This window comes from Gopherus flavomarginatus, chromosome 5, assembly GCF_025201925.1.
Source record: "Gopherus flavomarginatus isolate rGopFla2 chromosome 5, rGopFla2.mat.asm, whole genome shotgun sequence".
NCBI lineage: Eukaryota > Metazoa > Chordata > Testudines > Testudinidae > Gopherus > Gopherus flavomarginatus.
In genome coordinates this window covers 33,437,265-33,463,653 of record NC_066621.1, presented here as the reverse complement: position 1 = coordinate 33,463,653, position 26,389 = coordinate 33,437,265, and the positions used below count along the sequence as shown (strand labels likewise).

The 26,389-nt window shown below is 50.2% G+C and overlaps 1 protein-coding gene and 1 long non-coding RNA gene across 3 annotated transcripts in view; one reads left to right on the top strand and one right to left on the bottom strand.

Annotated features, from left to right (window-relative positions):
• LOC127052588 (zinc finger protein 560-like) overlaps window positions 1–26,389 on the top strand; it is a 374,863-nt gene that overhangs the window by 58,190 nt on the left and 290,284 nt on the right. The window lies entirely within an intron of this gene.
• LOC127052669 (uncharacterized) overlaps window positions 9,760–26,389 on the bottom strand; it is a 127,245-nt gene continuing 110,615 nt past the window's right edge. The window contains exons 1-3 of one of the 2 annotated variants that reach the window (XR_007774848.1): window positions 22,643–22,674; window positions 12,235–12,317; window positions 9,760–9,959 (exon numbers count right to left, since the gene is read on the bottom strand). This is a non-coding gene — a long non-coding RNA (uncharacterized LOC127052669). Of the gene's footprint in view, window positions 9,960–12,234; window positions 12,318–22,642; window positions 22,675–26,389 lie in introns of those variants that run through there. The other variant, XR_007774847.1, reaches the window with a different exon arrangement.

Genomic DNA, 26,389 nt, shown 5'->3' with positions numbered 1-26,389 from the left:
GCCCACGCTGGGAGCCCACAGTGACTACACTGGGGCCCACAAATATGTTTGGTGCCAGGGCCAACAAAAGGTTAATCCAGCCCTGACTGCCTGAGCACTATTTCAGCCTCACGTTTTTGGGTGGAACTCCCACAGTGAGAGCTGCAGAGCACTCCCCCGCAACACACACGCACACACTCGTCCTGGTGTTGGGAGGGAAACAGGAGAAAGGACAAAAGAAGAGATGAAGAGAAAGGAGGGAGGGACAGGTGGATGGAGGAAAAGGTGAAACACAAAGGACAAACCCTAATGTCCCCATGATTCTACGGGCAAAATCCCAGGTGCGGAATAAAATTCTGCCTCCTTAAGCTCATGTTTTCCATGCCTAGAATTCAACTCTCACCAGATGGATCAGACTGAACAGGTTTCACACCTCCAGGAGGCTCTTACCTTCTAAACAGGGACAGCTGTTTTCTAGTAAAATCACTACACGGGAAGGAGAAAACTGGAAAGAGGTTTCTCCTGGCGCTCACGTCCGTGAACCCGAATACTCTCTCAGTCCTCAGACAGAGACCTGGAGAAGGAGACTTGCTGAAGCAAAGCCACAGGGGTCTCTGAGGTTTCCCTAGCCCCTGGCCCCTGACTGATGTCAGGATCTCTCTGTGAGGTCACCACCTGCTCACCAATAGTCTTTGACCAATAGTGTGAGGTCCTGCAAAAGGCCTTTGTGATGTCACTGCCACACCCCGCCCTTGCTGTGCCAATGTCCTGCCCCTGGCCAGGCACTTTGGAGCTTTGAGCTACTCCCTGTGGATCACCTCACTCAAGGAGCCTTTCTATAGAGCATCCTCAGATGTCTAAGCACACGAGTGCCATGGCAATGAACTGACACACATGGCACCAAGAGGAGATCATTAGTAGACTAACCTATAGGAGAAGGACACTCCAGCATTAGTAGGGGAGAAATCCCTACTGAACATGCATTACACCTAGCAGCCCCTGCGTGGGGTCGGGCGGGGGCTGCGGAGGGGGGAGACCTGGGAAAGGGATGGATGGAAAATGTCTGTGCAGCCGGGACATGGCCGGGGGGCGAGGGGGGAAGAGTAGGTGACCCCTGAGGAGCGGGGAGAAAAAGGGAGGGCTGAGATCCCTTCGGAATTACCACTGCCCCCTCCGTGGAGACCCCCCTCCTCTCCTGTCCTGCCCCCTTTCTCCCTAGAGAGCAACAAGCAACATCCAGGCTGACACCCCCTTCCCTCAAACCCCTGAGAAGTTCCCTGTTCCCCTCCCCCCATTGTGCCCCATTTTCTCTCCCCTTTGCCAATGGCCAGTTCAGATCTCAGGTTTGGGGTGTTTCCCCCCATTTTCACCTGCAGTGATTTGTCCTTGTGTAGGTGGGAAATGGTTCCCCCGAGTGATTTCTGAACTGGGCAGAGGCTGGGGGGGGCCTGAGACAGGGACACCTCTGGGCTGGGCTGGGGGGGGCCACTCTCTGCTGGCAACAGGGCGTGGGAAGGGCCAGGAAGGGGAGGGGGGAGCAAGTGTCCCCCATAGAGAGGGTCCAGCCCCAGGCTGCTACCAGTTGCACATTCCTATCCTGACCGGGGGGGGGGCTTTCTCCAGCTGGGACCTGCCCCCTAGGCAGCCCCAGGCTCTGACCGCACCAGCCCCGCCTGGAGCCCCCAGTGAGTGAGAGACCCCGGAGGGGGAGGGGGAGGGAGCACTGGGCCCTGACAGGAAAGTGACTCTCTCCCCTCAGATCTTGGTGTTTTCCTCTCATGTTATCAAATATACAGTTTGTGACACAATTTCTTTGCAAATCTCAAAGATTCAAATATAATAACCTAAACATTTGCCCCACTTCTCTCTAGTTGTCTATTTCTAATTGAATATGCCCTGAGATTTTCCTGTCTCTAATTATAAAATAATAAGAAAATCTCAGATTTACACCTTTTCTCAGATTATTGAACACAAAATGTTTGCAAATGTTGCCCATTTCCTCTTTATTCATTTATCAAGTATTCATGTGAAACACTCAGATTTTACCTCCTACCAACAACTGATATAAAATCCCTCTGATTTTCCACTTTCCTCTCTATAATTTGCAAAATGGATCCAAAATCTCTGATTTCCACCCTTTGTCTTTCATTTCTGAACACTGATCTGAAAGCTCAGGTTTTCCCTCTGTGTCATTATCAAATGTCAATCAACAACCCTCTCAAGTTTTGTGCTGTTCCTTATGTTTCTAAATCCCCAAAACTTCTTCCTTCGGGGGAACCTGTTGCCCTGAGTCGCTCTCCATTCTGGATGTTGCAGGAGATTAAATTTCCCAGTGATTGTCTTTCCCCTCTCCTTTGAGGATCATTTGTTCCCTCTTTTAGCTCTGTTAGATATTTGCCAAAGAAAGAGACCAGCCTGATATTTAATACACATCAAAGCCAGAGGCCTCCCCCTGTTTGGGGATCAGTGGTTCGCAGCTGGTAGTGGGAGAGTTGGCTGACCCCTTTTCTTTTCTCCAGCTGGCACAGGATGAGGGGGTCACTCTGAGTGCAGCATGTCTTGAGAAGTATCCCAAACCACAAGACAAATGGTCTCTGTGAAGGGTTGCTTCCCACAGTGCTAAGATGTAGCCACCTCTGGCAGGATCCATGGTGGCTACTATTTGCTAGTGACAGGCCACGGAAATTTCTTACCTATTTTGCCCCTCCATGCCAGGCCTGCACAACATACGGCCCACGGGCAACGTGCGGCCCGTGAAGTCTCACTGTGCGTCCCGCAGCCGGGAATCAAAGGGCTCTGGGCTGCCCGTAGCCGCGGGGAATCCAAACCCCTTTAAAGTTCAGCCGCGGCCGGGATTCAAAAGGTTCTGAGCTGCCCGCAGCCGCAGGGAGCCCAGAGCTCTTTAAATCTCAGCCGCGGCCAGGATTTATAGGGCTCTGGGCAGGCGGGCGGGGAGCTCAGAGCTCTTTAAATCCCAGCCACCAGGGCCGGCTTTAGGCCAATTTAACCAATTCCCTTGAATTGGCCTCGCTTCTAAGAGGACCCCGCACCCAAGCCCCAGTACCAGCAAAAGCCAGTGCGCTGTACCAGGGTGGCCCAGTTTCCCCAGGGGGCAATTTAAAAGGCCTGGGGCTTCCAGCAGGGGCTGGAACCCCAGGCCCTTTAAATTGCCACTAGAGCCCTGCTGCTGGAGCCCTGGGGTATGGCTGCGGGGCTCTGGGGGCTTTTAAAAAGTCCAGGACTCCCATTGCTTCTACCTCCCGGCCCTTTAAATTGCCACTGGAGTCCCGCCGCTTCCCCAGGGTTCCTGCGGCTATTTACAGAGCTGGGGCAGTGGAAGCAGGGGCGCCCCGGGCCCTTGAAATAGCCCCCAAGCCCCAGGCTGCTGCTGCTACCCTAGTGGGAGAGGGGGGAGGAGGAGGAGGAGGAGAAGGAGGCACTCACCATAGAGGATGGGCTGCCCCCTGTACCTGCTCCCCCTGCCCTGCCTGCAGCCTGCCCGTCCCCAGCCAGCCCCTGCTGCACCCCCTGCCCGCACCAGCCCCGCACCTCCTGCCCTGCTTGCACCAGTTCCTGCCTGCAGCCTGCCCATCTCCAGCCAGCCCCACACCTCCTGCCTTGCCTTCAGCCCTGCACCAACCCCTGTCTCCAGCCAGCCCTGCACCCCCTTCCCTGTCTCCAGCCAGCCCCTGCCACACTGCCTGCCCTGCCCGCACCAGCCCTGCACCCCCTGCCCTGTCTCCAGCCAACCCCTGCCATACTGCCTGCCCTGCCCGCACCAGCCCTGCACCCCCTGCCCTGTCTCCAGCCAACCCCGTACCCCCTGCCTTGCCTTCAGCCCTGCACCAACCCGTCTCCAGCCAACCCCTGCCACACCCCGCTGCCTGAAGCCAGCCAGTCCCGCACTCCTTTGTCTCCAGCCCTGCCAACCCATGCCGCACCCTCCCTGTGGCCCTGCCTGAAGCCAGCCAGCCCACCCAACACCTCTTGTCTCCAGCTTGCCCCAGACCCCTTGCCCAGCCTGCAGCCAGACCCTACCTCTCGCATCCTCCCCCTCCCCCACCTCCAGCCAGCCCCATGTTCACTGGTGCCCTGCAGTTCCGAGGGAAGTAACCCTGCACACCTGCTTCAATGAGATGGGCAGGGAGCAGCTGGGACCCACACATGTGCACCCTAGCACACCCTAAGGGAGTGGCAGAGCTCATTTCTAGTTCAGACCCATCTTTTTAAAAAAGAACTTTTAGGTAGGGTTAACATATATCTGTACTTTCCCGGACATGTCAGGCTTTTTGGTTCTTAAATTGCCATCTGGGAGGAAAATACGGACGTATGGTAACCCTACTGGTACAAAAAATACATACTGTGGCAGAACTTTTTATAGGGAACCGGTTGTTAAGAACTGAAAGGCTTTTTTTTCCCCAATCATCCCTGCGGAGCCCGCCAAACATGTTCAAATTGGGCCCCGCACTTCCTAAAGCCGGCCTGCTAGCCACGGCAGGGATTCAAAGGGATCTGGGCTGCTCGCAGAGATTCCCGGCCGCAGCTGAGGTTTAAAGGTCTCAGGGCACCCCACCGCCACGGGCAGCCCAGAGCCCTTTGAATCCCGGCAGCAGCTGAGACTTAAAGGGCTCAGGGATCCCTGTGGCTGCAGGCATCACAGAGCCCTTTGAATCCTGGCGGCAGCTCCAGGGGATGGAGTGAGGCTGGGATTTCAAGGGCTCAGGCTCCCCTCAGCAGCCGGAGCTCTGGGACCTTTAAATCCCTGCCCCAGTCCTGAAAAGCTCCGGGTTCCCCCGGTTGTCAGAGCCCCAGGCCCTTTAATTTGACCCTGAGGGCTCCCAGCCACCTCTTTGGCTGGGAGTCCCTGGTTGATTTAACATCAAGTAACACCTCCCCACCACCAACCTTCCTTTTTGACCCACAGCTGTTTTGGTGGGGCAGCGCTGGGGAAGGAGGGTTTGTTTCTGCAGGGCTGGGCGGGATGTTTCCGCCAGGCTGGCAGGTCCTGGGTGGGGGGTGTTTCCGTAGGGCCGGGGGGTTTCGGTCCTCAGCTGTTTTCTTTGGAGTATTGTGACCCTCGCTGTTTAACTCAAAGTACTGTACAGGAACTTTTCAGGGGGATTAAGGCAAAATGCCACATTTATTAGTAATACAGGTATCAATTAATACTCTATGATATGCACATGAGATATATATCACAGTCATGCATTCACGCACACACACAGACATAAACACACTCCGTCTTGCTGTTGTTACCAACTAGTTGCTCCCCTTAACTGCACTGGCCAGGTGAGTTAGATGGGGGAGGGGTGGAGCCGGGCTTCTACCGATCCAAATCGATGGTCCGATGGTGACAAGACAAGATCCGGGGTCCTTCTGCAAGACACCTCGCATTTATAGCAGCTTCCCTCTTATGCAAATCTAGACCAGATTCAAAATCTGGGTCTGCGTCCGTTGGTCTTTGTGCTGCTTTTCTCTGGGTGTTGTCCCAATGCTGCTCAAAGAGGGTGTTTTCTAAAGAAGGTGCTTGCTTCTAATCCCTGAGGCCATCAATATGTCTGCTCTTCTTTATTGGGCCCACTTGACAAGTTGTATTGTCCTTTGCTCTGGCTCCCATTCCCTCTTCAACTGTTGTAGCTGTCTGGAGGTGGGTGTCTTCCAAGCCTCACTCATGCACACCTCATTCAGTCAATAGAGCAATTGATTACAAAGTGCGGGGGAAGATCTTATTCTACTTCTAGCAAAAAGGCACATGTTTTCTTTTACTTTAACTATACTATCCTTAGGGGCTATAACATTTGATACAAAGTTTTCTACCAATTTTCTATATAGGGATCTAATACAAAGTTGTATGAAAATAGAGAGGCACAATGCCAAGTCATATGAATTACAAAATAACATCATATCGGATGCAATGTCATAAAGATAAAGATACTTAATACAAAATAACACAATGCAACGTTATAAAGATTTATAGAGATAGTTAATACAGAGATTTCTCTACACCACCACTTTACGAGTTGTGCAGGCCTGCTGATGGCATTCGCGGGGCTTCTTGCTCGTGTGGATTCTCTGATGCTGAATAAGGTGAGAGCTGCGATTGAAGGTTTTCCCGCACTCACTGCATTCATAGGACCCCTCCTGTGTGTGGATTCTCTGATGCCGAATAAGGTGTGAGCTACGACTGAAAGTTTTCCCGCACTCACTGCATTCATAGGATCTCTTCCCTGTGTGGTTTCTCTGATGCCCAATAAGGTGCGAGCTGCGACTGAAAGTTTTCCCGCAATCACTGCATTCACAGGGCCTCTCCCCTGTGTGGATTCTCTGATGTTGAGAAAGGCCTGATCTGTAAGTGAAGTTTTTCCCACACTCAGCACATGTATTTTTTTTGCTTTTCCTTGCAGATTTCTTGCTGTATTCTGGTTTCCTTAAGGCCCTTCTGAGTTCCCTGACAGGAAATAAATTTATCCATTTTCTCCCCTGGCTGGTTTCCTTGCTCTTTTTCTGGTCTGTGCTGAACCTCACACGTCATTGCATCACCTGCTGTGATAGAGACAGAAACCTCAAACAGGGATGGAAAGGGGAAGGCCAAACCAAAACAAGTGCTGGAGAGAGGACAAATAAAAATCAGGAACGCAGCTCCCCCCAACAGGAGAGAGGAGGGGATCAATTCAGCCTTCACATCCCATCCAACTTCACAGGGGGAAGGGAGAAAGCTACTGCCCAGTGTCTGCTAGCATCTATAGGAAGCCTTGAGCTATATTTACCCTGCGGATGCGACCCCTGCTATGGACAATAATGAATTGAGAGACTTCCCAAGAGGTTTGTAGGGCATCCTAGATGTTTCCTTCAGGCACTTACAGATTCTGAGTTTGTTTAATGTTTCCTCATCTGTGCGGGGAGATCTCAGGATCTCTCTTTCCTCTGAACCCTGGAGCTCTGGGACCCATGGCTCTTCCCCTTGTTCCAGCTGGGAGATCATATCACGTTGAAAAACCAGAAACTCCGCTCAGATGAAAGAAAACAAAGGAGTTCAGTTGATTTCATACAACTTGATCATCAAAAACATTCTGTTAATTTATCTTCAGTGCTTAGTGTGACCTAGTGTGCCTGGGGCAGTCCTCACTGCAAATGCCAAGGTCAGAGCAGGTTGAAAAAGGGAGAGCAGATGCTCCCCATACTGGTGGTTAACACTGAAGTTAAACTCACTGACCGGTCACAAATTGTGCTTCTGATCCCACACACTGGTTAACGAGTCTCTGAAAAAAGAAATCACACGGCCCCCTTTATTGCATGACAGTTCTCTGACTCCTAATCAGCAACTAGGTCCTGTACAGTGAGAGGTTATTTAAAAACTCTGCTCACTGTGATACAGCATGGCCAGAGGGCAGCAGGAGAGTGATCCTAATTGGATCCAGGAAGTGGGTGGGTAGAAGGTTAGCCACATTACCCAGGTTTGGATCTCATCCAAAATAGCATGCTGCCAGCCAATCCTTTAGCAGTTAAACTAAATGTTTAGAAGAAAGAACAAATGAAAGAATGAAGTTAAATTCCATCCTTCCAGACAATTCTTTAGCATCTAAACTAAAGGTTTAAAAGAAAGAAAGACAGAAAGAATTTAAATGGAAAATCAGTCAGATACATTCCAAAATGGATATATCAGGTTCTTAGCAGTATTGGTGAGTTGCTGGCTTGAAAGTCTGTCTGGAACGCATCCACAGCTTGGATGGGTCATTCAGTCCTTTGTTCCAGGGTTCAGTTTGTAGAGAAGTTGCTCCAGAGGTAGGAAGGGGGATTGAAGACAAGATGGAGATGATGCAGCTGCGCTTTATATTCCTTTTGCCATGTGGCTTGTACTTCCTGTGTCCCAAACACAAGCTTCACAGCACATGGCATGGAAAAGCTTTTTTGGTTTCATTACACAGGCAAACCCCGGCATGTCTTGCTGACTCAATAGGTGTATCCCCTTGGTCCATAGGTTCATTGTACAGCTGATGACCCTCAATGGGCCATCAAACATGCTAGGCAATGTTGATGCCAATATGTCTGGGGGTGTCACCCAGAAAAACTGCACAAGTCTGGAAATACAGATATACCTTACATATCTGTAATTCACAATACAAAGGTGATAGATACATAGAAACAAAATTATCATACTTGGCAAATCATAACATTTTCACTGACACTTTACATGGCATACCTAGCATGATTCATTGCAATTTTATCAGATTATATTATTTTATTATTAATACCAAAGTGTCTCACAATTTCATGCAGTCTCACACTTGCTAAACTAGTGAATTCCCAGGACCAGTTCCCCAGGTCCTTGAAGATGCCAAACATTGTGCTTATGAGGGATTGAAATACCCACATATCTGCTGGGAACACACACACAGACACTGTGTCTATCTGTACCCCTGTGTTCACTCTTCTAGAAAATTATGATCAATTTTGTACCCAGTATGGCTTGTGAGGTATCATTAGAAAACGCATAACTTACTTAATATTATCCTCCTGTTAAAATGTGTAGTAAAATTGTATGTAAAATTGTGAGATTTTACAGTATGATATTACTGAAAAAGTTACAGTTCTGGGGAACACCCACAGATCAGTTCCTCAGAGACAGCAAGGCAAACAGCTGGTCAAACAGCCATTCTCCTGCAGGGGGAAGATGTGAAGACATTAAGGGCTGGTCTACACTACGGGGGGAAATCGATCTTAGATACGCAAATTCAGCTACGTGAATAACATAACTGAAGCCGAATATCTAAGATCGGATTACTCACCCATCCTCACCGTGCGGGATCGATGTCTGCGGCTCCCCCTGTCAAATCAGCAACTCCGTTGGGGTTGGGGTTGTTCCGTAATCGATATAAGCGCGCTCGGGGATCGATATTTGGCGTCTAGATGAGACGCCATATATCGATTCCCAAGCAATCGATTTTAACCCGCCGATACGGTGGGTAGTCTAGATGTAGCCTTACATTCCATCACAGGGACCTATTGAGGCTGTTGTGGAAAACGACCACAGGATTAATATTTGAATCAGCTCAGCCTGAGGCTCTTTTCTTGGTTACAAGCACGCAGGGGGCGACAGCTATTGGAATACTGTTCCCGAGCTAAAAATCACACAAGCCTTTTACAGCTTAAAACCACAAACAATGACACATACGTTGCACGTTAATTTCCTTATTTGGAATATATTGCAAAATATGATGCAGGTCAAAAGCAAGCTGAAGAATCAGTTTTCCATATTTGGCCTTTCCTGTTATTTTTATTACACCTGGTGATATGGGAGCAAGACTCTCCATGTCTCAAGAAATGTCACTACCAACCTAGGCCATTTTCACATGCTGGGGTGCAATCCAGATCAGCGAGGAGTTGTGTCATCTGTAATCCTGGGTGAGATTCAGTGTTCTGCTGCTGGAGCTCCCCTGTCTGGATACTCCCAGGCAGCGTTCAAGGACGCACTGAGTGTCTGTATGATAAGTAACCCTGGACTGGCAGCTCTGACTCCAGCCGCCTGCTTGTTACACCCCAAGCACATTCTGGTTTGGGTAGAGAAGGCTCAGGGTTTGAGAGAAGGCTGGGGGTAGGAAGCTTCTCTTCATTATGCTGGACCTAACCCCAGTTTTACTTGAGTAAAGAGGAGATATTTGACATTGTGTGATGCTGCTCCTGTGCTCTGTTCCCAAAGTGTTCTGTAGCAGAGGAGGGTCTCTGGTAGTATGTATGTTACTGGCCTATTGGGGTGATGCTGAGACAGGACAGGGTACAGATGGCATTGTGGGGGTGGCATGAACCTTCACTCTTCATTTCCCCTTCCAAGAACAGAAGGGACAGGAATCCTTACCCAGCAAGACCATCGTCTCATAGTTCCCCTGCATGACATCTCTGTAGAGGGCTCTCTGAGTGGGGTCCAGCAGAGTCCCCTCTTCCCTGGAGAAATACACAGACACCTCCTCGAAGGTCACCGGCCCCTGAAAGAGCTGGAGTCCAATACTCAGTACCTGCTGACCCACTCACAACCCCACTATTCACGGAACAGCAGCACCAGGGAAATTGAAGCTCCGGGAGGCACATGTTAACAGAGTCCCACCCCACCTTGCTTACAGCAGCCAGGAGGCATCAGAGGGTAGAAAGAGAGAACCTTTGTGTCTCCCATCTGACAGAAAGAAGCAGGGTCTTCACATTTATCACATAGCTACTAGCCAGAGATTAATATAGGAGATGGGGCTGTCTCTGGACCCTGATAGTGGCTCCCTGGTAGGAATCCAAGCACTCTCCAAATAAAATATATGGAAGAAAGGGGAAGTCAATCAGAAAGAATAGAAGTTAGAAGGTCAGAATTGTAGTGCCCATTAACAAAGGTTTAGAGAAAATAGAGCCTATCAAACTAACGGGATATCCTTATTGGATGAGATCAAAAGTTTGGTTGCAGCTAATAGTATTGATGTAATATACCTAAACTTCCGTAAGGGACATGACTTGATTAGCACAATATTTTTACTAAAAAAAAACTAGAATGATACAAAATAAACACGGCATACATTAAATAGATTAAAAACTCTGATAGTAAATGGGGAACCGTGATCGAGTGGATTTCTTTCTAGCAGGTTCCTGCAGGGATTGGTTCTTGGTCCTGTGCTATTTAACATTCTTATCCATGACTTAGAAGAGAGTACAAAATCATCACTGATAAAGTTTACAGTTGCCACAAAGATTGGGGTTGGTGGTAATTAATGAAATGTCAGTAGATTCAGGCTCCATCACTGAGAGTCTGGGAAGTTGTCCCAGCCCTGGCTGGAGGGTTATTTCCTGTTCCACAAAGAGGGGAAGTTCCATTCCCAACTCCTGTGCCTTGAAATTAGGACCTATCTGACACTACACCCCCATATTCATCATAGTGGTATGATTATAATATGATTAGGACATAATTATGATCTATTTTGTAGAAGATGCATCATGTGTGGTGTCACTGGAAAAGTTCTGATTTGCTGAATATGATTATCCTATTTGTGTGCACATATCATGTTCGTATCTGAAGTTATGGATATTGACTCTGTATCTGTATTTCAAATGTGCTTACTCTGGGTAACAGCCACAATGAGCCTTTCAGGTACAACAATGAAGAAGCCAGACAGTGCTGATGGCTCAACAAAGACAATGGACTGTGGAAGAGCTTAGCCTTCCTGTGAATGTTTCAGCCAGCCTATGAGTCATGGCTACTATGACTCAGCAGGGCCTGTGACCAGACCACATGACACTAAACTCCATTTTAGTACCTGTATTTTTCCACAAACTGGACTAGGAACTGAGTTTGGAACAAAAGGTTCCCACCATATGGAAAAGCTACATAAGGTGGGATGTGACATCATCTCTTGGCCTCATTCTCCACACAAGAGAACTTCTGGAAACACCTGAGAAACAAAAACGGATGTGGGGGAAGTGCTGCTCCCAGGATCAAGAGATTTCTAGCTTGTGTATGGAAACTTGGGGGACTGCTTGTACCATCAGTCAGGGTGAGAAATTGCTAATTCAAATTCTATCCATCTAGTATGTTAGGCTTAGTCTGAGTTTTGGTTATTTGCTAAATAATCTGCTTTGATCTGTTTGTTATCACTTATAATCACTTAATCTATCTTTCTGCAGTTAATAAACTAGTTTGATGCTTTATCTTAACCAGCGTATTTTGAGTGAAGTGTCTGGGGAAAATCTCAGCTTGTTGTGCACATCTGTCCCATATCGAGGGGAAGGGGAACTACATTAATGAGCTTGCATTATAGAGATCCCTGTGCACTATAAGATGGTATCATTCTGGATTTATACTACAGCAAGTGTGCAAGGTTGGGGAGTGGGAAATTGGCTCTTGTCTTCTATCTGTCCTTGAGTGGCTTAGGTAACGCACTCAGGTAGCTTAGTTGGCTGCATGGCGCCACCTGCTGTTGTGTTGGGTGATAACAGGCCCTGGAGAGGCTGGCGAAATCTCCAGCAAAGCAGTGTGAGAAGGGCCAGCCCAGCGTGAGGGTTAGAGGACACAGCAGTTCCCAGAAGCTCCACAAACTGCCTCCTGGGGGTGACAACCCATCACACTCTACACTACACAAGTCTCAGCAGGTTTGTCACATGCTGTCCCCTCCCTTTCTCCACCCGAGATATTTCCTGCTTCCCCCCACTTCTAGCAATTCCCATCCTCTTATGCATTTACTGCTCCTCAACCTCCAAGCAGAGCCCGCCACCCTGATAATCTCTTACCTGAGCCAGCTCCATTGCAGCCATTTCCTTGCCCCTGGGAGGATGAGATGATCTGCAGCGAAACATGGATGTTATTCTCTGGCCTGCCGGGGTGAAAAGGGCAAGGTGTGAGAATTCAGACTAGGCTTTTGTCCATTCCCCAAGCCGATTCCCCCCAGCTTTTCCCCTGCTAATGCACATTCTAGGTTCTAGCACACTGTGAAGCACAGAGTGACCTTATTCCAGTACAGGCCTAGCCCCCTCCCACCAGGGTGTAACCCTCTGACACATGGGGAAACCCTCCCAGTAACAGTCTCTCTCTTACACGTATCAAGTTTGCGGACAACACCAAGCTGGGAGGGGTTGTAAGTGCTTTGGAGGATTGGATTAAAATTCAAAATGATCTGGACAAACGGGAGAAATGATCTGAAGTAAATAGGATCAAATTCAGTAGAGACAAGTGCAAAGTACTCCACGTTGGAAGGAACAATCGGAGGCCAGAGAAGAGCAGAAACAAAGGAGTCACTTTGGGGGATTCTCCCTGTCATTGTCCCCAAGGCAGCTGTCTCAGGTTTACAAAGGTGTTTCATGTTCCAGCCTTTATACAGTCTCTCCTGGGAGTGCCCCTTTCATGGACAGGGCCTAGTTTTAGTTTTTGGTAGTTAACAAACTTGGTTTATTGTTCATCTAACCAGTATGTGTGGATTGAAGTGTGTTGGAAACTCTCTTTGGGATAACAAGCTGGTGCATGTCATTTTCCGCTGATGAAATGACAGACTTCATATGAGCTTGGGTCGTTCAGTAGCGTGCTGGACAGTGCAAGATGCACATTTCTGGGGGAAAGTTGGGCACTTGAGAATTTGCTGGTTTTCTCCTGAGGTGTAATTCATGAGTGGCTGTCTAGCAGCACTCAATACTGTGTAGCTGGGAGTGAGTTACATGCTGGAGACTGTGTGTTAATTGGCCAAGAGGGGCTGTTCTCGCGGGAAAACAGTGGAAAAGGCACCCCATGCTGCAGGACTGAGGGGACAGCTATTTAACAGTCCAGATTGTACTCTGGGCAACGTCACAGACACTCATTATGACAGAGCCTCTGTAATAACCTTAGTCCCAGATCTGGACCTTAGCGTCCAAAATATGGGGGTTAGCATGAAAACCTCCAAGCTTAGTTACCAGCTTGGACCTGGTACTTGCTGCCACCACCCAAAAAATTAGAGTGTTTTGGGGCACTCTGGTCCCTCTGAAAAACCTTCCCTGGGGACCCCAAGACCCAAATCCCTTGAGTCTCACAACAAAGGGAAATAATCCTTTTTCCCTTCCCCCCTCCAGGTGCTCCTGGAGAGATACACAGACACAAGCTCTGTGAATCCAAACAGAGTGAATCTCCCTCTCTGTTCCCAATCCTGGAAACAAAAAGTACTTTCCTCTTCACCCAGAGGGAATGCAAAATCAGGCTAGCCACTTCAACACACACAGATCTCCCCTGATTTCTTCCTCCCACCAATTCCCTGGTGAGTACAGACTCAATTTCCCTGAAGTAAAGAAAAACTCCAGCAGGTCTTAAAAGAAAGCTTTATATAAAAAGAAAGAAAAATAAGTACAAATGTTCTCTCTGTATTAAGATGATACACACAGGGTCAATTGCTTAAAAGAATATTGAATAAACAGCCTTATTCCAAAAGAATACAAATCAAAGCACTCCAGCACTTATATTCATGCAAATACCAAAGAAAAGAAACCATAGAACTTACTATCTGATCTCTTTGTCCTTACACTTAGAAACAGAAGACTAGAAAGTAGAACTACTTCTCCAAAGCTCAGAGCAAGCAGGCAGCCAGAAACAAAGACTGAGACACTCAATTCCCTCCACCCAAAGTTGAAAAAATCCGGTTTCCTGATTGGTCCTCTGGTCAGGTGCTTCAGGTGAAAGAGACATTAACCCTTAGCTATCTGTTTATGACACGCCCCCCAAATTGCAGACAGTGGGGAAGCTCACTGGCGGCGATTTCCTTTTAGAACTTGAAAATAAACAGATTAATACAACACATACACCTTTACATATACTCCTAAGTATATAACTAACAGACTTTTACATTTTAAGAACACTTTTTAACTACTGAATTCTGGGAAACTCTCACGGGAGAGTGCATCAGCAACTTTATTAGAAGCTCCTGTGATGTGTTGAATTTCAAAATCAAAATTTTGGAGAGCTAAACTCCAACGAAGAAGTTTCTTGTTGTTCCCCTTGGCAGTATGAAGCCACTTTAGTGCAGCATGGTCAGTTTGTAGTTGGAACCGCCGTCCCCAAACATATGGGCGTAGCTTTTCCAGGGCGTACACAATGGCATAGCATTCCTTTTCACTGACTGACCAGTGACTTTCCCTCTCAGACAGTTTCTTGCTGAGAAACACGACAGGATGGAAGTTGTGATCTGTTGCTTCCTGCATGAGCACTGCTCCTATACCACGCTCAGATGCATCGGTGGTTACTAGGAATGGCTTGTCAAAATCCGGGGCCCTGAGCACAGGGTCAGACATGAGCGTTGCCTTAAGTTGGGTAAAGGCCTTTTGACACTCATCAGTCCACTTAACTGCATTTGGCTGGGTCTTTTTGGTCAGGTCGGTCAGTGGGGCAGCGATTTGGCTGTAGTGGGGTACAAATCGCCTGTAGTATCCGGCCAAGCCTAAGAAGGATTGGACCTGCTTCTTGGACCGTGGGACAGGCCACTTTTGGATAGCATCCACCTTGGCCTGTAGGGGGTTTATGGTTCCTCGACCCACCTGGTGCCCCAGGTAAGTCACTCTGTTTTGGCCTATTTGACACTTTTTGGCCTTAACAGTTAGTCCTGCCTGCCTGATGCGCTCAAAGACCTTTTCCAGGTGTAGTAGGTGTTCTTGCCAGGAGTCTGAAAAAATGGCCACATCATCGAGGTAGGCAACTGCAAATTCTCCCAGTCCAGCTAGTAGACCATCTACCAGCCTCTGGAAGGTGGCGGGTGCATTTCGAAGGCCGAAAGGAAGGACATTGAATTCATACACCCCCGCATGGGTGACGAATGCTGACCTCTCCTTGGCAGGTTTATCTAGCGGTACTTGCCAGTACCCCTTGGTTAAGTCTATTGTAGAGATGAACTGGGCACGTCCCAACTTTTTCAATAGCTCATCGGTACGTGGCATTGGATAGTTGTCCGGACGAGTTACAGCATTTAGCTTACGGTAGTCCACGCAAAAGCGTATTTCCCCATCTGGTTTGGGTACCAGAACCACTGGAGATGCCCATGCACTGGTAGATGAGCGGATTATACCCATCTGTAGCATGTTCTGGATCTCCCGTTCTATAGCAGCTTGGGCATGAGGAGACACTCGGTAGGGTGGGGTTCTGATTGGGTGAGCATTACCTGTATCAATGGAGTGGTATGCCCGTTCAGTCCGTCCTGGGGTGGCTGAGAACAGTGGGGCGAAGCTAGTGCACAACTTCTTGATTTGTTGCCGCTGCAGACGTTCCAGGGTGGTTGAGAGGTTGACCTCTTCCACGCCACCGTCTTTTTTCCCGTCGTAGTAGACGCCGTCAGGCCACTCAGCATCATCTCCCTGGACTGTAAACTGACAAACCTGTAAGTCTCTGGAATAGAAAGGCTTGAGAGAATTAACATGGTACACTTTAGGCTTTAGTGAGGAATTGGGAAATGCTATGAGGTAGTTTACAGCTCCCAGGCGCTCTTGGACCGTGAATGGCCCTTCCCATGATGCTTCCATCTTATGGGCCTGTTGCGCCTTCAAGACCATAACCTGGTCTCCTACCTTGAAGGAACATTCTCTGGCATGTCTGTCATACCAGGCCTTTTGCTCTTCTTGAGCATCCTTTAGGTTCTCTCTAGCAAGGGCTAAAGAGTGTCGGAGGGTGCTTTGTAGGTTGCTTACAAAGTCCAGAATGTTAGTTCCTGGAGAAGGCGTAAACCCCTCCCATTGCTGCTTCACCAACTGTAATGGCCCCTTAACCTCGTGACCATACACAAGTTCAAATGGTGAAAACCCTAAACTGGGATGTGGTACAGCCCTGTAGGCAAACAGCAACTGCTGCAACACTAGGTCCCAATTATTGGAGAATTCGTTGATGAATTTTCGTATCATGGCCCCCAAAGTTCCATTGAACCTTTCCACCAGGCCATTGGTTTGATGGTGGTATGGGGTGGCAACCAAGTGATTCACCCCATGAGTTTCCCACAGTTTTTCCATGGTCCCTGCCAGGAAATTAGACCCTGAATCTGTAAGGATGTCGCAGGGCCAACCTACCCTGGCAAAGATGTCTGTTAGGGCCAGGCACACAGTGTTAGCCCTGGTGTTGCCTAGAGCGACTGCTTCTGGCCATCGGGTAGCAAAGTCCACTAAAGTCAGTACGTACTGCTTTCCTCTGGGCGTCTTTTTTGGGAAAGGGCCCAGAATATCCACAGCTACTCGCTGAAATGGGACCTCAATTATGGGGAGTGGCTGGAGAGGGGCCTTGACCTGGTCTTGAGGCTTACCCACTCTTTGGCATACCTCACAAGACCGGACATACTTGGCAACGTCCTTGCCCATCCCCTCCCAGTGGAAGGACTTCCCCAACCGGTCCTTGGTTCTGTTCACCCCAGCATGGCCACTGGGATGATCATGGGCTAAGCTTAAGAGCTTCTCCCGGTACTTAGTTGGAACCACCAACTGTTTTTGCGGCTGCCATTCTTCCCGGTGTCCATCAGAAAGAATCTCCTTGTATAAAAGTCCTTGGTCTATAACAAACCGGGATCGATTAGAAGAGCTGAGAGGCGGTGGGGTGCTCCGTGCCGCCGCCCAAGCTTTCTGAAGGCTGTCATCTGCTTCCTGCTCAGTCTGGAACTGTTCCCTTGAGGCTGGGGTCACCAGTTCTTCCTCAGACTGTGGACTTGGGCTTGGTCCCTCTGGAAGCGATGTAGGTGATGGGGTTGTTTCCGTTGCTGGTGTACCGCTCTCCGCTGGTGCACCTGAGGGTATTTCAGGCTCTGGCTGAGCCTTTTGGGTATGGCTGTCTTTTGCTTCTGCCAGTTCTGGCTCGCTGGCGCCCTCTGGCGTTGAGTTTGAAGATGGGGTTGCACTTGCTGGTGCTGGTTGCTGTTCCAGTTCCGGGCCTGGGACTGGAGGTGCTGTGGCTGTTTCAGTGGTTGGCATGGAATCCGGGTCCACTACCTCTGTCTGGGTCTCTGGTAACACAGACGGGGCCTCTGTGGACGGCTCAGAAACAGGAATGGGTCTGGAAGCTTGCCTGGTTTGGCTACGTGTAACCATTCCCACTCTCTTGGCCCGCCTCACCTGGTTGGCCAAGTCTTCCCCCAGTAGCATGGGGATAGGATAATTGTCATAGACTGCAAAAGTCCACATTCCTGACCAGCCTTTGTACTGGACAGGCAGTTGAGCTGTAGGCAAGTCTACAGCTTGTGACATGAAGGGGTAGATTGTAACTTTGGCCTTTGGGTTGATGAATTTGGGGTCAACGAAGGATTGGTGGATAGCTGACACTTGTGCCCCCGTGTCTCTCCACGCAGTAACCTTCTTTCCGCCCACTCTCAAATTTTCCCTTCGCTCCAAGGGGATTTGAGAGGCATCCGGGCCTGGGGATCTTTGGTGTGATGGTGGTGTAATGAATTGCACTCGCATGGTGTTCTTGGGACACTTGGCCTTGATATGTCCCAGTTCATTACACTTAAAGCATCTTCCATCTGATGGGTCACTGGGCCGAGGTGAGTTACTGGAGACTGGTGAGGTTGAAGGGTAGGGTATCTGTGGCTTTACTTGGGTGGTATGTGGGGTCTTTGGCTGTCCTCGGTTGTAGGGTTTATGGTCTGTGTGCCCCCTGGGGTAATCGTTCCCCTTGACAGTAGCTTTTTTGCTTTCTGCCAGTTCCATCCATTTGGCTCCAATCTCCCCCGCCTCAGCGATATTCTTGGGGTTTCCATCTTGTATGTACCGCGTGACGTCTTCAGGAACACCATCCAAGAACTGCTCCATTTGTATGAGGAGGTTCAGTTCTTCCAAGGTTTGAATGTTGTTTCCTGTTAGCCAGGCCTCATAGTTTTTTGCAATGTAGTAGGCGTGTTTGGGAAATGACACCTCTGGTTTCCACTTTTGGGTTCTGAAGCGCCGACGGGCATGATCTGGGGTTATCCCCATCCTGTATCTGGCCTTGGTTAGAAAAAGTTTATAGTCATTCATTTGGTGCTTAGGCATTTCAGCTGCCACCTCTGCTAAAGGTCCACTGAGCTGTGACCTCAATTCTACCATGTACTGGTCTTCGGGAATGCTGTACCCAAGACAGGCTCTTTCAAAATTTTCTAAGAAGGCCTCGGTGTCATCACCTGCCTTGTAGGTGGGAAATTTCCTGGGCTGTGGAGCAATATTTGGCGCCGGGTTGTTAGGGTTGGCTGGCACAGGCAGCCCAGCTTTTGCCAACTCCAGTTCATGTTTTCTCTGTTTTTCCTTCTCTTCATTCTATTTTGTTGTTTTTCCATTTCTCGGTGGTGGGCCGACTCTTCTTCTGCTTGTTTCCTTCGGTAGGCCACCTCTTCTTCTTCTTGCTTCCTTCTGTGGGCCACCTCTTCTTCTTCTAGTTTTCTTTTGTGTGCTGCCTCCTTGGCTGCCTCTTTGGCTGCCTGTTCTCTTTGGTAGGCTGCCTGTTCTCTTTGGTAGGCTGCCTCTTTGATCTGTTCTTCTCTTTCTTTCATCTCCATCTCTTTTTGTTTTATTTCCAGTTGTCGCCTGTGTTCAGCTTCTTTGATTTGTTCGTCGGCGTCAATTTTTGCCTTAGAAGTCATGGTTCCTGTTTTCTTGTGTTGGGGTGCCCTCCGGTGTTTATCTTCTGAACTGCAGGTTCTGTTGCCTCCTGGAGTCTGCCTAGCAACAGTGCTTTTTTCCTTTTCTCTCTCTAGCTAATGTTCAATGAAGGGAAACCAGAAAAACCACTTTATTTGCATGCCTATAAGTGCTGGTACTTGACTCCTAATGGGAGGGCTATTGCATGACAAAAGACCCTTAACATGCAAGCCACAAACTGCGAGAGAGAGCAGAAAAAAAATTTCTCTCTGGTTCCCTTTTAAAACCAAACTGTTTCTCTCTGCTAAAAAGCCCTTAGCAGAGAAAAGAAAAATATAATATTTCTACTGGCTTCTGGGTTCTGTCTATCTCCCACCAGCTGCCACTCATGTAATAACCTTAGTCCCAGATCTGGACCTTAGCGTCCAAAATATGGGGGTTAGCATGAAAACCTCCAAGCTTAGTTACCAGCTTGGACCTGGTACTTGCTGCCACCACCCAAAAAATTAGAGTGTTTTGGGGCACTCTGGTCCCTCTGAAAAACCTTCCCTGGGGACCCCAAGACCCAAATCCCTTGAGTCTCACAACAAAGGGAAATAATCCTTTTTCCCTTCCCCCCTCCAGGTGCTCCTGGAGAGATACACAGACACAAGCTCTGTGAATCCAAACAGAGTGAATCTCCCTCTCTGTTCCCAATCCTGGAAACAAAAAGTACTTTCCTCTTCACCCAGAGGGAATGCAAAATCAGGCTAGCCACTTCAACACACACAGATCTCCCCTGATTTCTTCCTCCCACCAATTCCCTGGTGAGTACAGACTCAATTTCCCTGAAGTAAAGAAAAACTCCAACAGGTCTTAAAAGAAAGCTTTATATAAAAAGAAAGAAAAATAAGTACAAATGTTCTCTCTGTATTAAGATGATACACACAGGGTCAATTGCTTAAAAGAATATTGAATAAACAGCCTTATTCCAAAAGAATACAAATCAAAGCACTCCAGCACTTATATTCATGCAAATACCAAAGAAAAGAAACCATAGAACTTACTATCTGATCTCTTTGTCCTTACACTTAGAAACAGAAGACTAGAAAGTAGAACTACTTCTCCAAAGCTCAGAGCAAGCAGGCAGCCAGAAACAAAGACTGAGACACTCAATTCCCTCCACCCAAAGTTGAAAAAATCCGGTTTCCTGATTGGTCCTCTGGTCAGGTGCTTCAGGTGAAAGAGACATTAACCCTTAGCTATCTGTTTATGACAGCCTCTTACAACACAGAGAAAGTAAATCCATGTCCCAGAAATCGAAGACTCCAGACAGAGGGCAAGTGTCCCTGGCACTGCTTCTTGCTGACAGAGAGGTTCAGAGACAGTGCGAGAATCCTGGGGAAGCTGGGAACAGGAAGCATGGGCTGGCGGGGTTCGGTGGAGAAAGGGAACAGGAAGGGCAGGGATATTACTGAATCCAGGATCTCAGCAGTACTAGATGACAGGATAGCACATAGTGCAGCCCATTGGAAAACACAATCCCAACTATACATACAAAATGATGGGGTCTAAATTAGTTGTTTCCACTCAAGAGATGGATCTTGGAGTCACTGTGGATAGTTCTCTGAAAACATCCACTCAATGTGCAGCAGCAGTGAAAAAAAGTGAACAATGTAGGAAATAATTAAGAAAGTGATAGATATGACAGAATATCTCATAGATCATATTTTTAAAAACAGCAAATAAATCCATGATACACCCACATCTTGAATACTGCATGCACATGTCACCCCATCTCAAAAATAGATATATTGGAATTGGAAAAGGTTCAGAAAAGGGCAACAAAAATGATTAGGGGTATGGGACAGTTATGCCAGACCTAACCCCCAGTTTCACTTGAGCAAACAGGAGATATTTGACACTGTGCAATACGGCTCCTGTGCTCTGTTCTCAAAGTGTTCTGCAGCAGAGGAGGGTCTCTGGTATTATGTGTGTCACTGGCCTATTGGGGTGATGCTGAAACAGGACAGGGTACAGATGGCATTGTGGGGGTGGCGTGAACCTTCACTCTTCATTTCCCCTTCCAAGAACAGAAGGGACAGGAACCCTTACCCAGCGAGGTCACAGTCTCATAGTTCTCCTGCATGACATCCCAGTAGAGGGCTCTCTGAGTGGGGTCCAGCAGAGCCCACTCTTCCCTGGTGAAATACATAGTCATCTCCTTGAAGGTCACCAGCCCCTGAAAGAGTAAGAGTCCAACACTAAGGAATTGCTGCCCCACTCACAGCCCCACTATTTGTGGCAGAGAAGAGTGAATCAAATGGAAGCTCTGGGTGGATGATAGTCAGGAGAGTCCCACCTCGACCTGGCTCAGAGTATCCAGCAAATGCCATTGTGAGGGGATGAAGAGAGAGCCCCTTATCTCTCCCAGCATATCCATCACCCCCCTACTAGCCACTGACTGATACAGGAGATGGAGCCCCTAGCAGGGTCCAGGGAGAGCTCGCTGGTAGGATGCCCAACACCCTCCTCATTGTGAGTAGCGGGATATGAAGGGAGAGGCAGCTCCAATAAGCCTGACTCATGGGTGTCCCCTTTATATCTCACAGCAGCTGATGGTTAATGAGGTCAGGCTCCAGCACTAGGAGTCTGGTCAGTTTGACTGGCTCCATGTAGGTGGGTTATTTTCTCTCTTCACAAATTAGGGCATTTCCACCTCCAAACCTCCTGGGTCTGTTCCTAGAATCTAGGCCACTGAGGGCTTGTCTACATCAGAAAGTTGCAGCGCTGGTGAGGGAGTTACAGCGCTGCAACTTAGGAGGTGTACACATCTGCAGGGCACCACCAGCGCTGCAACTCCCTGTTTGCAGCGCTGGCCGTACTCCCATTTTGTCTCGGGTGTAGAGGATCCAGCGCTGGTGATCCAGCGCTGGTAATCAAGTATAGACACTTACCAGCGCTTTTCTTGACCTCCGTGGAATAAGCAGGTATCCCAGCATACCTGACGAAGCCTCTGGTAATCAAGCTGGTCTCCTTCCCCGGCTTGCTCTCGCGTTCCCCGAACCCCGAGCAAGCAGGTCTCCTTCCCTGCGGTTTGCAGGGTGGTTCGGGGAACGCGAGAGCAAACCGCATCGAAGCTGGTCTCCTTTCCCGGTTTGCTCTCTAGTTCCCCGAACCCCCGAGCAAGCAGGTCTCCTTCCCTGCGGTTTGCAGGGTGGTTCGGGGAACGCGAGAGCAAACCGCATCGAAGCTGGTCTCCTTTCCCGGTTTGCTCTCGCGTTCCCCGAACCCCCCTTGAAGCCGCCCAACAGTGCTGCAGTGTGGCCACATCTAACACCACTTGCAGCGCTGGTTGCTGTAAGTGTGGCCACTCTGCAGCGCTGGCCCTATACAGCTGTACTAATAAAGCTGTAACAACCAGCGCTGCAAAATTTTAGATGTAGACATGGCCTTAGTAAATAACTCCCAGCAGGTCTGCCACACCCTGGCCTCCTCCTTTCCCCACGCTGTGAATTTCCTGCCCCGCTCCAACCTCCAAACCAGACTCTGCAAACCTTCCCACCTCTGGTGTATTTGCTCTCCCTTTCCTCCAGCAGGAACCCACCAGCAACCCCCCGATAATCTCTACCTGGACTGACTCCACTGCAGCCATTTCTCTTCCCTGTCCCACGCCAGGCTGGGATGAGCTGCACCAAAACATTCTGCAGCCTGTCTGGGGGAGAAGGGCAGTTGTCGGCGTTTCAGAACCGGTTTTAGTTAATTTCACATCACAATTCCCCCAGGCCCTTTCCCTGCAGACAGACACCCTAGATTCTGTCATGCTGGGAAATGCTCAATCTGTTTATTACAATTTAGACCTGGCCCCTCCTGCCAGGCTAAGTCCACAGACACATTTTTAACCTCCCTTCTCTCTCCCCTCACCCTTTCTCTGAACACAAGGCTAGAAAAGAGCAGAACCAAAGGAGTCACTGTGGGGGATTCCCTCAGACACTGACCCCACGGCAGCCGCACCCCAGCATGGGAAATATGGAGTCAGGAACTGGCTTTTGCTCTGTCTGATCCTTGTTTTGTTCACTGGAAAGTGGTTCTGCCCTAGGATGCAGCAATACATGTGTCTGGGTGGACTAGAGAGCTGGAAATCTCTCCCCCACATTCATTTCTCCCACTGCCCCTTTCAGTCTCTCCTTCCCCTGTCCTCTCTCCCTGCCCCTCTGACTGGGACAGTCCCATTCCTGGGGGCTTTGCTCTCCCATGGCTGGATTTCCTCCTGGCAACCGCTAATGGGAGGAGAAATGAGGTGGTGTTGTTTGTGCAGAGTCACTTTCTTGCCAGACCCTAGGACATTCCCTGAGGTCTTTCAGTTACCTGGAGACTCTGGCTCAGAATTTAGTAGTAACAGGGCCCAGGACTGCCCTAGGGGGCTAGGACCAGCTGCAGAAAGTCATCCCCTGGGCCGGGCAGACAAGAAGCTTTAATTAAGGTCACTTCCCAGCACAGAGCCCCACTGTGGGAGCAGCAGCTGCCAAGCCTGGTCTCCCAGATCACAATGGAGGCTGCAGCATCTGACCCAGGAAGCTGAACCCCAATATCCTGAGCAGAGAGGGACGGAGTGTATGAGCAGCTTCCCTCCTTTAGCTCTCTGGGGAGAGCAGCTAATGGGAGCCCCTCCTCACAGGGAGAATGGCTGATCTCATTTGACCCACTGTCCATCTGGAATCACTCCTTGTCTTTCCATACAGTGACTCTGGATTAACAACGGTCTCAATGACACCGGATTTCAGAAAGAATGAGTTCAGAACACTGTGGAAAAGACCATCGTGTGGCAGTGCTGACTCCCTTCCCACCTCCCTCACCCCCGCAGATCTAGGACAAGGACTGGGGGCAAAAAATTTCCAAATGGAACCGAAAGTTCCTGCAGTTTTCAAAAGAGGAGAAAAGTAAATTCTGTGATTTCACACTAACAGTGTTTGCTAAGTGGACAGAAAGTTATCACAGTGACAGGGCACGTGACTGGGGAATGGACTTGGTGACCTGGTGACTAGGAGCCAGGACTCTGGTACAAGTTGACCAGAGAGAAGGATCATGGTTAGCAGCAGCCCCCAGACACCCCCTAGTACCCAGAGCCCAGACCCCCCAGCCAGGGGCCCCAGACACACCCCAGCCAGGATCCCATCAGATATTCCCTGGGACGCAGCCCCCAGAGTCCCTGGCCAGGGACCCCAGATACCCCTCAAAGCCCCACCGGCCAGACAACCCCCACCACACCATGATTGCCAGGTTGGGAATCCCAAAGAGTTCCCCCCACCAAGAGCCCCCAGCAGCCAGGGACCCCCTCAAGGGACCCCCCCTCCCACTGGGAACTCAGTCCCTCACTGCCTGCCTAGGAACTTCCCCATCCTCCAGAACGATCTACCCTGATATTTGCCTGGGACCCCCTCCTCTGCCCAGTGTGACCCCCTGATGCTTTACAGTGCGACCCATCACTCTGCTTCCCTGGCATGCCCTCACCTAGTGCCAGGGATCCCCTCCCCCAGCTCTGTGCACTGGGCATGGCAACAAAACCAGGAACCAGTGGGGGAAGCACAGACAGAGCCCCTGGCACAGAACCAGGCTCCCTCTAACCCTCTGTCCCGCCTCCCCAAGAGACACCCACTCCCACTGTTCTGCAGCCACCAGGCCCCCAGCGATACCCACCTCCAGGACCCATAGCCTCAGGGATGGGCACATCAGAACCATCACCCCCGAAAACACCAAACCTCCACAACCCACCAACCTGACTAGGGTACCCCCTGCCCAGCCACCCAGAGGCCTCCCCTTACCACAATGCCCCTTCAGCTGCAATCTCCCCACACAGACACCTTCCCTGCCCCTTCAAGTGTTACCTCACAGAGTGTGAGAAGTGGCTAGAAAGTTAACACCACCTCCTGCTGGCCAGTCACACAGGCAGAGGGAGCCTGGGGAGTGCTTCTTTAACAGGAGAATGGAAGGCCTGGAGGGCAAGAAAAATCCACGGGCTGTCACTAGCAAATAATGGCCACCATGGATCCACCCCAGAGGCGGCTGCATCTTAGCACATTGGGAAACAACCCATCATATTCAATTAGAAATAAAACAACTAGAGAGAAGTGGGGTAAATGTTTGGGGTATTTTATATCAATCTTTGAGACACGCAGAGAGAACCCTGTCACAAACGACATTTGATAACATGAGAGAAAACCACCAAGATCGGAGGGGATTTGATGTTGCTATTAAATAACTAGTGGAAAAGGGGGACTGTTGGACTGGATTTTATATGACTGTCCAACACATAAACAGAATGTGATGGTCCCCCCCGGCCACGGGGCAACCATTCACGTGAGCAGCTCAGAGCCCTTTGAGGAGCTGATTTAAGGGCGGGGGGAGCTGGAAGGCTCCCTGGACAATGGAAGGGGGCCGCAGGGGAATTGGGAAATGGGGTCTGGGCACGAACTCTGCCTCCAGCTGCCTCACTCCCCCGCCCATCAATTTCCTGCTCTGCGCCCGCCCCTCCCACGCTAGCTGTTACTCCCCCGCCCCGCTCCAGCCCTGCCCCCAGCGCCCGGCGGAACGTTACGGCTGGTCCGGGCAGGGGGAAGGGCAGCGGCTTCAGCGGCTGTTACTGGGCATGCGCAGTGCCCGGGATTAGCACATTGCTATGGGGAGGGATTTAATACACTGCCCCCCCCCGCCTGGCCCGGGGTCCGCCCCTCCCCCCCACTCGACGGCCAGGCCCCGGCCCCCCCATCCCTGCGGCGCGGGCGGGCGGATCCTCCTGCAGCTCCACTGGGGCCGAGGCACCTTCAAGGCTTCTCCCAGGCTCCCTGGGGCAGAGTCACTTTCCTGCCCCCCAGACCCTCTCATTCCCCGGGGGCTCCGGGTCACAATGTCCCACCGCCCTTCCACCGCCTGCAGCTCCGGCTTCTCCCTTCCCGCCCCCGCCAGCCACACCAAGGGGAATCCCCAGGCCCCAGTCTCTGTCCCCACCTGGATCCCTGCGGGGTCGGGGGCAGATCCTGGCTGCAGCTGAGAACAGCGGATCTGCTCCGGCTCGGGCAGCTCCAGCGCTGCTGGCAGCACGTGGAGAACCAGGGAGCAGCTGTTCAGCCCGGGCTTCACGTCACAATGTGCCAGAGCCCCGCCCCCAGGAGCTGACCTGCCCATGGGCTGTGCCAGAGCAACACCCCCAGGAGCTGCCCCGCCCCTGAGCTGAGCCAGAGCCCCGCCCCCAGAAGCTGCTCCGATCCCGCTCTGTGCTGGAGCCCCGCCTCGAGGAGCTGCCCTGCCCATGGGCTGTGCCAGAGCCCCGCCCCCAGGAGCTGCTCCGCCCCTGCTCTGTGCTGGAGCCCTGCCCCGAGGA